This window comes from Anopheles arabiensis, chromosome 3 (genome assembly GCF_016920715.1).
Source record: "Anopheles arabiensis isolate DONGOLA chromosome 3, AaraD3, whole genome shotgun sequence".
Classification (NCBI taxonomy): Eukaryota; Metazoa; Arthropoda; class Insecta; order Diptera; family Culicidae; genus Anopheles; species Anopheles arabiensis.
In genome coordinates, this window is record NC_053518.1 from 83,022,069 (window position 1) to 83,035,866 (window position 13,798).

The 13,798-nt window shown below is 41.2% G+C and overlaps 1 non-coding gene across 1 annotated transcript; it reads left to right on the forward strand.

Moving 5' to 3' along the window:
* The first annotated feature begins 388 nt into the window (after window positions 1–388).
* On the forward strand, window positions 389–460 carry Trnaq-cug. The gene has a single exon. It is a non-coding gene; the product is annotated as a tRNA-Gln (tRNA).
* The last annotated feature ends 13,338 nt before the right edge of the window (window positions 461–13,798 follow it).

Below are 13,798 nucleotides of genomic sequence, written 5' to 3' on the forward strand. Positions count from 1 at the left end.
CCCGTTGGCAAACTTGGCTTCGGTGAAACCGAGAGTATGTTATTGCAAGGACTGCTCAGATGAATGTCGGCCCTGCCAAACATCATCATTCCACTCTCTCTCACTCTGCGCTAGCGCGTTCTCTCATCCATTCGCTATTTTCGTTTGATTTTGAACTCCCTACTCTCACCCACCACCCCGTTAGGAGGTGGGGGTGGGATTGAATTTGTTTTCTTTCAAAAATAGTTTTGAGAAACAAACAGGTGAAAGGGGGCACGATTTGCTGAACGGATCCGTTCACTAGGCCGTGCAGGTCTGTGCTCTCGTGCTCGGTTTGCTGCTCGTTCGGTCGGTCTAGGTGGGTTTGCAAACGGAACCTTTTCCGTACCGTGTAGCTCAACGTCAACCGGGTTCCATGGTGTAATGGTTAGCACTTTGGACTCTGAATCCAACGATCCGAGTTCAAATCTCGGTGGAACCTACAAGGAAAATCCACTTTTTTTTAAGCGATAATAATAGACAAGTTTATTTATCAATGATTTAAGATCGTTCAGCAAACATTTGAAGAACAATAATGAACATGAATCATATATTGGTTTAATAAAATACAACTAACAAATGTATTTAAAAAAATAATGGCTCAACTTTAAGCCATTATTTAAATTGATTATTCAGAACATAACGAAAAAATACTTATTTCACACACCTTTTGATAGTTTTGTATGAATTTAAAGAAACAACATAAGGTTTTTGAATGTTGATTCAAATGATTTTAATAGTAATAAAAAAATTGCTTCCAGTTTGAAATTCTGAAGAATATTGATGCTGATGAAGCTACTCTCTGTGTAGTGTAAACGAATACGAATCCTTTTAGATAGAAGTTACCTCACTTTTCATAACCAATGCATTCCGTTTTGCTCTACGATCTAACCGTCAATCTTTGCTAGCGCTAACATTACGCCAACCATCCAGCATTTCAATTTTTAGCCACATCTCATATCATTAGCGGCCGTAAGTGATTACATGCTTGCTCATCCCGTGCGCCGCTTCCCCTGGTACGTACCGGAGCTGCATCTTAACGTGCTGCTGCCACGATTATCGTCCCTCTATTTCCCTGCATTCGGCCATTTATGCTGCAAACGTGGCTGCTCACGCCCTCACCTTTGAGCTTGTGGTCTAAGAGCATAGCATTTTTTCTCGTATTTTCCCTTGTGCTTTTTCCCTTATTAACGTCTTGTTTCTACTTTGTAGCGGCCTTCCTTCCCCCCTGCTGCAAATGGACACGCGTCGGACGTGACCGTTGAGTTTTTCGCTCGCACAATCCCGCACAAACCACACGACTGCGATGCCGAACTCGTCCCCAGGTACAGGGCGGCGGGTTGGAAAATTGTTGGGTTGGATAGTGTGGAAAATTTTGCATTTCTTCTTCCTACTCCCCCCCCACCCACCTAAGCCATTGTCCTCCCCACTGCTACTCACGGTGCGGCAAGCAAGCGAAGCACCCGAAAGCCAAACCGATTATTGTCCGTGGCATAATGACAATAATCGGCAAACAATAAATTATCGCAAATTACCGAACGCACTCACCCGGGGGCACACCGAGGAAAAGGGGGAGATGGTTGGCAGTTTTGTTATGCATGGAGGAAAAATGGCCGGGCGAGAGGAATTGTCGGGTACGAAACGTAGACGACAACACACGAAAGACAAACGTGAATTGTAAATGCGATCCACAGCGTGTCCCCGTGGTTTTCCGCTGTCCGCTGTTTACGGTGCCCAAAAGGTTATGCTGGTAGAACGGGGTGCATCGGATGCATAATTGGTGGATTCAGCTGGATGTGCCATTTTGCCTATGCAGTTAGTCACGCTCGCTTGTTTGGCACATCGTTTTCGTCGAGCTACGTGGCGTAGTGGTACGTTTGTGGGCAACAAAAGTTGGCGTTTTTTTACATATTTGTGGTGCGCCAATATTTTGCCCAATATGTTTTCCACTGTAAAGAATGTAACATTTAATTCGCCCATCTTCCGGTTACGGTCTGGTGGGCAAGCGGGTCATAAATTTACACAGTCACAGTTTTGCGTAGAAAAATGCATTTTGGTTTTTGAAGAGAACACTTTTCGGAAAGATTTCCGCTTCCCATTTATTACCAGAAAGGGCCGGCCGGCCGGCCAGCAGGCCTGCTTTCCGGGTTGCCAACCGGGGTTTGCCGCTGGATGTAACTTCGTACGCCGCTGGGTCGGGCGGTCTGTAACGGGCTTACCTCCCGTGGATCGATTGTGTGGCCCATAATTCATAATGCTGACAATTTCCGGTGGACGAAACGATTCAGTTCCGGGCCAAAGGATGCTGTCGTAGAGAGGCGTTTTTTTTTGTTTTTTGCTTCGCCATCAATAGATCCACACATGTGTGATTCATTGTTTCATAAATGGTACTTCCGGGGGGTTAAGGGATAGCTTTTAGTAGGATGCTCTCTCGAGAACGGAACACATGAACTAAAACGCAATAAAACTACTGCATAGAATTAAAGCAATACGAAATGAAACAAAAAAACCCACCTTAACCTTAGTAAAACTCTCCTTTCATCCATCATCAAATCGCCAATTTAGCTTAAGCAGCTTATGTATTGGGTTCTGCTTAAGAACAGGCTTTATTTGCCTGACGCATTAGTTTGATAATATCATAATTCCTGATAGGATTAAAACAAAACTCAATCCGCATCTTTATGTCCCATTGTAAACAGCTTTTATTCTTTACATTTCATTTGTAAACAAAGCATCATTGTTGAAATAAACTACCGTTTTAATTCACATTATAAACAGCTTCAAACTTCTGACATTCATCATGCCTTTTATTGTTTCATGTTGACCAGATGTACTAGAGTCATTTAAAAATGTGTTCGATCTTTAATAGGCTCTGATGTTACAACAAATTTGATGTCGGTCAGTAGGCATATTAGGCATATTAGTAGGCTCCAAAGCAGATGCATTGAAGAACTTTGGAATCTTTTCCGGAGTAAGTTGTGAACGGAAGAGCAACAGTGTTTTATCATAATATTCACAATGTATTAATGTTCACAATAAATACCTGTTTACAGTCGTTGCCACTAAGTTTTGAGTCTAAATCGCCTGTTTTTATCACTAAGGCACCAAATTTTTGACAACGTGTCACAATTTCTGCCTCCAAAACATACATTTTTGATATTTCGCATCATTTTTTCCCCTCAAGGGCATACATTTTTGACTGTGAGTAAATCGTTTTATTTACAAAAATTAACTTTTGGTCAGAAACTGTTCCACAATTATTAAATTTAAGATAGGCAGTTCATAATATAATTGATAGAATTTGAAGTATAACGATTTTATGTCAATTTTGGATTTTTTTTGCGGTGTGGAATCGTTGGAATGTATTTTAAGATAATAACAATGTCTTAAGAGTTTATTAAATTTCATCATATTTTTCACAAACAAAATAAAACAGTCAAATTACACATTTTAAGTGTTTTTTTTTTATTGTAAAATTACAGTAATCATGAATATTCTCAAACACCTTGTGAATTTATCATGATTCCTTCAAGAGCCGAAAACCGATGCCTTCGAGGCAAAAATTGATGCACACTGTGGAAAACTAATGTATATGATCGGAAGACACCGGCACTTAGAATTGAGTATGCGGACATTACAATAAGTTTTAAAACTAAAATTCTGTAATGTGAGAGTGGAGATTATTGTCAAATTTTGAGAATATCCGAATTTTAAATCAAAACGACCGCAATATGAAACATGAGCTCCAAACTGTCTGGAATATATGAATCAAAACATTTTTGCAATTTTTTTATTTTTTGCACTGTTCCGAGTAAATATAAGAAATATCTTCTTTTTTTTCAAAATGAGAAGGTTTTTGTTAGCAATGTGAACTACACAGATGTTTGGTGAATTAAATTTTAATTAGGAAAAAAAAATTACATGCTAAAAATGTCTTCAATGTCCGTATATCGATGCACTACGATACATGAATTGAAAATGGCTTTTATTATTTAAATTTTATTTGCAAGCAATGCGTCATTATTGAACTAAACGACATTGATTTAATAGGTGCATAATTGCAATAAATGATATAAAAAGTCTTTAAAGTCATTTTAAAACAGCTTTTTCCATTTTAAATGTTTGTAAATAATAAAAAAAACCATTGAAAATAATCAATTCAATCCACTAATAACATTAATGCAATGTACAAAATAAGCAAATGACAATGTATCTTAATCAAAACTGTTTTCTAATGATTATGCACACCTATCACGGCATGTCATTTGCTACAACTAACAGCACACAGCAAAACAAAAAAGAAACAAACCAATTACATTACTGCAAAAGGAAATGAAACATAAATTGCGAATGAAATTATCTACACCCACGTGCCACGACGCGCACTGCACGCTGTGTGAGCCATTAGGGACGTGTCGATTGAAATGTTCTTTTCAAAAAAGTCTTGAAAAACAAAGCAAATGTGAAAGCGAATGGTGCAGAATGAGTACCGCTTCCCATTAACGCTACTATTATTTGCTTTGTAACTACAATTTGTCATCGTGGTGAGCGTTTCCGAGCTGTGGCTGTGTGGAAAGCTGGCCACCGCTCGTTGCACCTTTTACCTTTCAAACATGCGCAACATGACAACTGGGCAACTTTTCTTCACGCATTGGTCACATACGGTGTCATTTGCGCTTTTGTTGTTAAAATTTTCATGCCATAATGCATTCGCTACCTTCACTTCACCACTGATGGGGTCGGGAGTACGAGGACAGCTGGCTGGTTGGGCTGTAGGAACTAGCTAACCGGAAATGAATATATTATGCTGGCAATAGAAAAATCTCCCACCGCCCTGATCCTTCACCACACGGCGCTGTGTCCACCTGCATAACCGGAAGAGGATAGCAGTGAGAGCCTCGTCACCATATTGCACCACCAATCAACCCCGGATCACTCCGTGTGGCGTGTGTGCGTGCCTGTCGTTGGGATACGTGCGTAGGTGCAATAAAGTTGAGGACCGAGTCTATTTCACCACGGACACGTTCCGAGCGGGAAGCGATCAGGCGGATAGGCCACCGAAGCACCTGGTTCCTCCTGGTTCGGTGATAGACCGAGCTAGAAAGAGAGCGCCCCGAAAGGACCTTCTGTCACGGATGTGCACCGTTCGAACGGCAATTATCATATTTTCACAACATCGACCGATGGCTTTCGTTTCCAAGGAAGGACAAATGCGTGCGCGTATGTTCAGCAACAAAAAAAAACAACAACCATAAATGCCCGTCTGGATGCCTATGTTGGCACTGTTGGAAACATCCCGAGGAAGAGGATGTGTGCTGTTCTCTTTGATGTTGGCTCCTACGGCACAACCGACGGCGGCGCCCTCCCTGTGTCGGAACACCTTTTTTTCTGTTCAGCTCCAGAACATCAGCGAGCAGAAAAAGGCGACAGATGAAACGTGGCAGAACATGCAGGACCAGGTCCGTTTTGCTTCGAACAGCTGAGAAGGACGGATCCTTTCACCCAGTGCGTGTGAGTGTACGTGTATCAGCTGACACGCGCTCCTGTGGTGTGCGATATCGACAGCTTTTTAAAAATTAAAATCATTTCGACAGATGAACCGGAAATGGACCGCGTAGGATGTGGGATGTAGGGGGTTTTGCTGTTGCTGAGGAAGATTGAAATTCATGGGTATGGCTTTGGTTCGTGACGTCGGGAGAGATGAACGATTGGATATAGGGATTGGTAACCGAGCAACAGCGAGAGAATCGTATGGTTTTAGATGGGAATGGTTTGTGATATGAAGTCAAAAACGTTGATCGAATTGCTGTTGGATGTTTGATAGAACAATGTGTGATGTAACATGTTGTATGATGTAAGAATTATCTAAACTGTATGCGAAATTATATGCGTCCGTTGATTGAAACGGTTATAAACGGTTCATGGAATAGTTGTCTACGAATCGATTCCTGTGAATTGGATTGTTTATTCGCAGTGAATAGAGAATAGCTGAAGATGCAGTTTGAAAAATTACGTAATCAATATCTACAATGAACAAAAAAAGTCACAATTTAGCATCAATGACTTACTTGATAGCATATTAAAAGCCCGATTTTTTAAAACAATACATTCTGTATGGCAGAAAGAATGGAATGGAGATAGTTGAAGATACATCATACATTTGCACTCACCTAAATACCTTTACAATATATAAAAATGAGGCGGTCTCGTGGTACATTCATCAATCCGAACGACTCAACAACACGCCCGCAATGGGTTCAAGCCCGGAATGGACCGTCCCCCCGTAATAAGGACTGACTATTCGGCTATGTGGTATTGAATAAAGCCATGAAAGCCAGTATAGGCCGGCATGTCCTCGTAGGACGTTTACACGAATTAGAATATATAAAAATGAGCGTTAATATAGATCCTGCTTCTGCTTGGTCGCAAGATACTTGGTCGCAAAACTCACTGACGCAAATCGAGGCAAACCAAGTACAATTGATCCTTCTTTAGATTGTTACAATTGTACATAAAATTGGAAATTACACATTACACTTGTGTTGTGATGAGAAACATTCGCTTTACATTCTGAGCTGAGCTGACCGGACGTGACGTCCAGTCGATCAACAGGCTAGAATAACTAATTTCAAATACTGATACTGGGGCCCTTTCCGTTGTAAGTTCGTAGGCTGAAATTTCTGCCTGTCAGCTGTTTGCATTGTATAGTAGTTTTCGAGCAGCTATCTAAGTGGGTGTAACATACAGGTGGGCTTATCCCAAGGTGTATGAATTTAGAAGGCTGATTTTTATCGCTTCTGATTCTGAATCAAGATTTTAAGAGTGTTTTGAGTATTCGTCAAGCTTCAAGAAAGCTTGTTTGAGCAAAAATCAACAAGTGATGTTCAAAATTGGTTATAAAAAATGCTATGAGACCACCTGGACTACATACACTTTGATTCCAGATTCGATCACCTGATTTCTTTAATGCACCTTGGGATAAATATAAACAAACTCGTGTTTTCGAGCAGGTACTCGAATCTAATTCTAGCTTTGTGGCTAGAATAATCTAGACTGAAAATTGCAGGCTAGTTTTTTGTGTGATTTTGTATGGAGTGTTTACATGATTTCAGCCTCCAACTGTCAAACTCCATACAAAAAACTGACTAGAATCAACGATAGTAGGTCAAAAAAAGAAATACAATGTTGCTAACAATTCTATGTAAAAATGTCCAACAATAACTCTTTACTGCGTGAATTTAATGGTGCAGCTAAATATGTATTCAGCGTAGAAATTGAACATTCAGTTAGATGTTAGATGAATTCTGGTCTTCTCAGATCATCCGATTCCCCCTTTTTTACATTGGCGGGTTACATCGTTTTGCGTTTGCTTTGTATAAATATTTTGATTTCATAAGTGGATATATGCTTGTTTTTATTTTCTAGTTGTTTGTCATCCTTGTTTTTTGTTTCTCTTTAATCGTTTGAATATTATGATATTATAGGGTTTCATTAGCCAGCTCTATAAGCCAACAAATCAAACCGATAAAATAAATTTCAACAATAACAATGGAAAGTCGAATGATCTGTTATTGGTTGCTTTGCGTACGTTCGACAAACATTTTACAATGTTTAATTGGGATATTTTAAGCTTACTGAGTTGGCTAGAGAAATCATGTATATTATACTTACAAAAACGTAAACGAAAACGTAAATGTCAATTCGCTTAACGAAGAATAACAAAAAAAAGTTTACTATCAATGTTACAACCATATGCCCAAAGCATACAATGTCTAGATCCTTCCATACGTCAGGCTGCCCGTTACAACTATCATGTGTCGTATAAATGATGCAAAAGAGTTGAAAACCATCCGTTAGTAGAAGGATCCTTTAACCGAAATATGTTGCATAGAGATAATAATAGAAAGGCAGCAAGACAGAGAGTAAAAGAGGGAGATTCAACTTAAAAAAGTCAGCATCATCATCATCACCGTCGTCGACGTCAACATGTTGTGTAGCCTGTCGTGTTATTCTACTCACCGTGCACCTCATCCCAGCCACATTAGATCATCACACTCACGGTAAAGCACGGACAAAACATGTTTGTCTGATTCGCTTCCCTACTCAGAAAAAGGATATGTAGTGGCGTGCAAAATGGAAAACGAGACACACTGCCCGTGACATGTCGAACCCGGCCGAAAAATGGGCAAGGGAGAATGAAATGGAAGAAAAGAAGAAGAAGAAGAAGACAAAATGCCCAAAAATTCCTCACCAAGGCTTGTTTTTGACTTTTGTGATAAATGGTGCACCGATGACTAGGTTGGAAAATGGAAATGTGCACCAAACGAAAACGATTAAGAGAGAGAGAAAGAGAGATAGAGTATGAAAAGGAAAGAACGATGGGAGGGCGGTTGAAAAAAGAAAACCCCTCACGAAGCGTTTTCATAATTTAGATAATCGGTCGAATTTGCTGCCCAACCGGCAATCCATCCATCCGACGTGAAAAGGTTTGGAGTTTTTGTGTCTGGTTTTTTTTTATGTTACATTTAAAACCCAACGAACAGTTCATGCAAACGTATCCTCCCTGTAAACGCTGTAGAGACTGGAGCTGAGGGCATCCTGCTCTAAACGTTTGCCACCGCTTACTGTGTTACCTCGGCACCAAGACTGATGGAGCGCAATCGAGTTTGCACCCACCACCGTCAGTGTAATGGAACGCTTTTCCACAAGTCAACTGTGGATGGATGGCATGGATCGTTCGTGTCTTTTTTTTTGTTCGCCATTTGTTGGTTTGGAATGCTTGTGTAATAGCTGTGCTGCGTTACATTCTCCCGAGAGGGCTTAAGAGTGCTCGTAGTCAAAAAACGTCGAGGTCCAATGAAAAACGAGCCACCCAGCCCCCGGTCCGTTCGCTATCCTTCCGGATTAGCGTGAAGGCTGCGTCGACTACGAGCTGCAGCATACTTGCGTGTAAAAGCGAGCGATTTTGCCCCTCCTCTACATCTCATTCCGCTTTCAAACCCATCAAATGTAAGCCTTTGCTAAAGGATTATGGTTATCCTTTGGGTGGCAAGGGGTGAGAAAAAATGGTACAGAAAAATAACAAAAAAAGAACGTACGAAGGCTTTGAAAACGATGGAAAATGTGTACTCAAGCTTCATCCACGCGTCAGTAGCGAGGGATATGATAACCAGAAGTGGGTGAAAAAAATGAACGAACACACACACACACACCAATCTCCAGTAGCTATTGTAAAATGCTGCACAGTAATGCTGCCCGCTGCCGCGGCAGCTTAGAGGTGGAAAAAATCTCTTCATCTTCATACACGCAGAGAGCAGTAGCCCCCCAAACCGTTTGCATTTGCATTTTGCAATCCGCGTTGTGAAAGGAAACGAAACTAAATAAAAATCATCCTCCGTATGTCACGTTCGAACGCGTGCGGAGCTGGGCGGTGTTTGCTTTTTTGCATTACTGTTACTGTTCTCACTGTGCTCGTGCAGTTTTGTTTGTTTTTTGCCCAGCTCACTACGCTTGAGATGCACTCCGTGCTGCTAGTTAGTTAGCGGGGAAAAATGGCACCAAAGGATAACGCGCGTACTCTGTGCAAATACATGCACTCAATGCTAGACGTTGCTTTATTACGTGCCTAATGGAGAAGGAAGCACCATAAAGCGAGCTGCCTGCCTGGTCGGCGAGTAATCACTGCTGGGTTCAGCTATATTAGCGTTGGAGAGAGGATATTAGCTGTTTTGTGATTTTTATTTCTTGAATCTTAATACATCGAAATACCTAAATGCTTACCAAAAGTTGGTGCATGATATTTTTCAACTGTTTTATGGCAAAAGGATCGCTTGCTCTTTATGGTTCTCGTGGTGCTTAACTATCTATGATACCAAGCGTCTACCAATGAACATACGGTCCAAGGCTGAAGATTGATTTAATTCAGGCAATGGCTTAAATTAGATGTTGGCATGAGCCTGACCTGTTTGATATAGTTCTAATTTGACAACTACATTAAACGCCTCTTGAAGGTTTGGAATAGATTAGTTTTCATTATGATCGAGTTATGATCTTGAGTTATGAGGAATCTCTGGTGCTCTTAGAGTTCCTGAAAAATGTGCCGCAATTTAATGATTTGGAGGACATTCCCTCATCTAAACCTATTCTTCAGCGTTCGGCGATTTCTTTATAGTTTCAAATGTAAATCCTATAAGATTCTAATTGCTCGTGTCAGATAAGGGTGTCACTTCCCTTCAAGTTCACTTTAGAACTTCCATGAACATCCTTTGAAATAAAATGAATAAAAATATCAAAGATTACTTGCAAAAATACAGCTACGACCTTGCAAGCCTTTGTCAGTTATCCGAAATTTGCACTAAGACGAACGAAGATGTGCGTGCAGGCATCTTCTGAAGACCTCCCTCGATTTTTTTTCAATTCCTCCTCAGTTTTCGCGACAAAATTGTTGGAGTACAAATTTTGCATCATCTTGGTCTAGAAAATTTCGATGGGACGTGGCTGAGGATATTGGTTCGTGTACAAGGGTGCCGTATCGATATTTTGCCGAATTTGCTTGAAATTATCGCATTGAGTTTTGGCGTTATTGCTGCGATTTCTGCTTCCTAATAGGATTGTTCATGTTCACTAGGTACTAACGTTCATTCAAACGTTCTAACGGAATATTTTCACCTCAAAGAACCTGTCGCGACGGACGAAGCTGGGACTATATAGTACCTATATAGTACCAGTACTCACATACGCCTCTGAGACATGGACACTGTCCAAATCTGACGAAACCCTCTTAGCCGCGTTCGAGAGGAAAATGCTTAGAAGGATACTTGGCCCCGTATGTGTGGAAGGACAATGAAGGAGCCGCTATAATGACGAGCTATACGAGATGTACGGCGACCTCACTGTCGTACAGCGTATTAAGCTCGCCAGGCTCCGGTGGGCTGGCCATGTTGTACGCATGGAAACGGACGACCCAGCCCGTAAAGTCTTTTTAGGCCGTCCACAAGGACAGAGGAGGCGTGGTAGGCCCAAATTGAGGTGACAAGATGGCGTGGAGGCGTCCGCCATTAAGGCCGGGATAACGGACTGGCAGACGAAGGTGCGAGACCGTGAGCGGTTTCGGACACTCCTGAGGCAGGCCAAGACCGCAAAGCGGTTGTAGCGCCGGATAAGTAAGTAAGTAAGTAAGCTATCATTGTGCATATCTCATCTATTCAAAAAATAACTTAACTATGGGTTAATCTAGTGTTAGTCCTAGATTGTATTAAAAACCTTTGTTTTCCGATTCGATGTGTGGAAAACATTGAAATCTCTTACTCCATGTGATTTTGTTGTGTAGGCTGTTAAAGAGTCTTGCAATATGTTTGAATGTTCTTTAGCATTTGTGCCATATTAAATTTGAAACATTCTGATATAATAAAATCTGAAATTGCGTCCAAAAGTCCATATGGTCCATATGCGTCCACATTGTTTATAACGGCAAAAACGGATAAAACAACTAGAACAATTTATCACTTACCGTCGCACATCGAAGGAGATCCGTTCCTCACCTCGCTTCACCGATACAGCTTTAGTCTGCTAATGGAAATTTACCAGCAGTGTGCGTAACCTTCCCAGGGCAATAAACACATTCACCACGCGCCCCGTCAAACCACGATTTCCCGACAGTGAAGCTTTCGCGTTAAGGAAAAAATATGTTTTTATCTCCAAAACAACGGTAACCTTGTGCCGAAGCACAGACGTGTGCGGCACAGCACCACGAATTGAAGCCGTAAACAACTGGGAATCGCACATTATTCGAACGATTTCTGGACGTTTTCAGTAGCAGCAGTAGTTGTTTTTCTCTTTCCTTCCGTCCATTCATCGAATGCAGTGAAGCTACCGGGGCTAAACGGGTGGAAATGGGACCGGCAGAAGCAAACAAACAACTCCGGAATCGGATTTTCGGTTAAGATTGGAACCTTGGCAAGCAAACATCCCCTTAAACGATTGATTTGTTTGAAATAAAAATTGTGTGAAATCGAAATCGGGTGTACTAGAGAGTGAGAGAGTGCGATGAAGGCAAACAGGAGTCAGAAGAAGCGGAGTTAAACGAATGAGCCTCCTTCCAATCGGCTATCAGTTTGTTTTCGACCGAGTACGATGGACACGCTGGAACGGTGGCGCATAGATTCCAGGGGGGAGAGCCGTTGTTTACGAGTTCCATTTGCTGCTGGTGCTGCTGCTGCTGTTGCTGATCGATCGTACCGTGGCCTTGCGCGGTAGCGGTGGCTAAGATGGGATTTCGAGGGTTGTCAACATGACCGCCCGTCGTGCCTTCCTATCCGCAGACCACTTCCAACCCTACCCAGTCGGGACAGAGGGGCCGATACTTTCAACACCCACCACCACCTTTCCCGGCCAGAACCCTTTTCCGCGCTAGCTGACGGTTTCGAATGGTGTTGAAAATCACACCTTTGCTATTGGCCGGGGCCGGGGTGGAAGCGTTGAACGATCTGGGTGATATCGGGCTATCAGGATTGCGGTTGTTATTTTTTACCTGAACCATGGAAACTTTGGCAAGTGTGGATAGGGAGGGCATGGGGAAGAAAGAGGGACCATTATTTTCCACGATTAGCTTGCTTCAAGGCAACACGTTTCAGGTTTCCCGCGATAGTGTTTTGGTTTGGCAAATCGGTTTGTAGAACTGCGTTTATCGGTATTCTGTTGCACGATATTTACGCCGTTTTGGTTGTTCGTGGGATAGTAACATCATTTGCTCCAAGCTAATCATAATTTCCACAACAATGAGTTTCTTGGAAGACTTTTGTTGGATCAACGCTACCTGCATTATAATATTGGTACTTGTTGGCAGGCAATTTCTTAAACTATTGTGTGCTATTCCTTAAACTGTTTCAAATCATTATTATCAACTGATACATCTGCATACGCTAGCTAGCCTTACTAGAAGGGAACAGTAACGATTGGAAAAGCCCCACGTCCAATCCTAATTCAGGGATCGGAAGATGTGCAAAATCAAAACCCTTGGGGAAGAATAATATTAGATTGGAATCAGGACACGGATAAATATTACACCTGTGGCTCAGATTGAGATGGATCGGGCGCGCTGTCAGTCATCCAAATAGGGACTAGAGCTAGAGGATGGAATTGGATCTTAAACTTACACAAAATTCAATAAATTTTGTGTAAAGAAAAAATCCGGGAAATATTGAATACAAAGAGAACTTAATTAGATTGGCTGTTTGATACGTTTTCTAGAATTGTAGAAAAATATAGAAAATCATTTTCCATTTGATTTTGATTTCAATCGGTGCAAATTTGTGCTATAGTATTTCAATATGTATGTTATAAGTATTTTCCAATTAATTGTCATGTTGAACTTTGTGACTCTAATGTTTTCACAGAGTTACTGCGTGTAAACTTCACACTTAATGACAATGCAAGTTGTTCCTGATCTCATGCATTCCATCTCCAGGAAAAACGATATTCCTATATGTTGTTGATATTATAACAAATATTTAAGAATAACTTGCAATATGATTTATGATTAAAATAAATATGGTAACTTTCATGGGAATATTTAGGAAATTTTATGGTCTATTTTGATGGCCAAGAAGGCCACGGACTGTGTAGCAACTACGTTAATAGTATAGTACAACAAACTCATCAACAGTTCAACAGCTGATCAAACATCCAACAAAGCTGACTACTAGACCCTATACATTGAAGTTCATATTCAGAACTGATAATCGTTCAATGATAATTGTAGCGAATGGAACACGTTCTCACG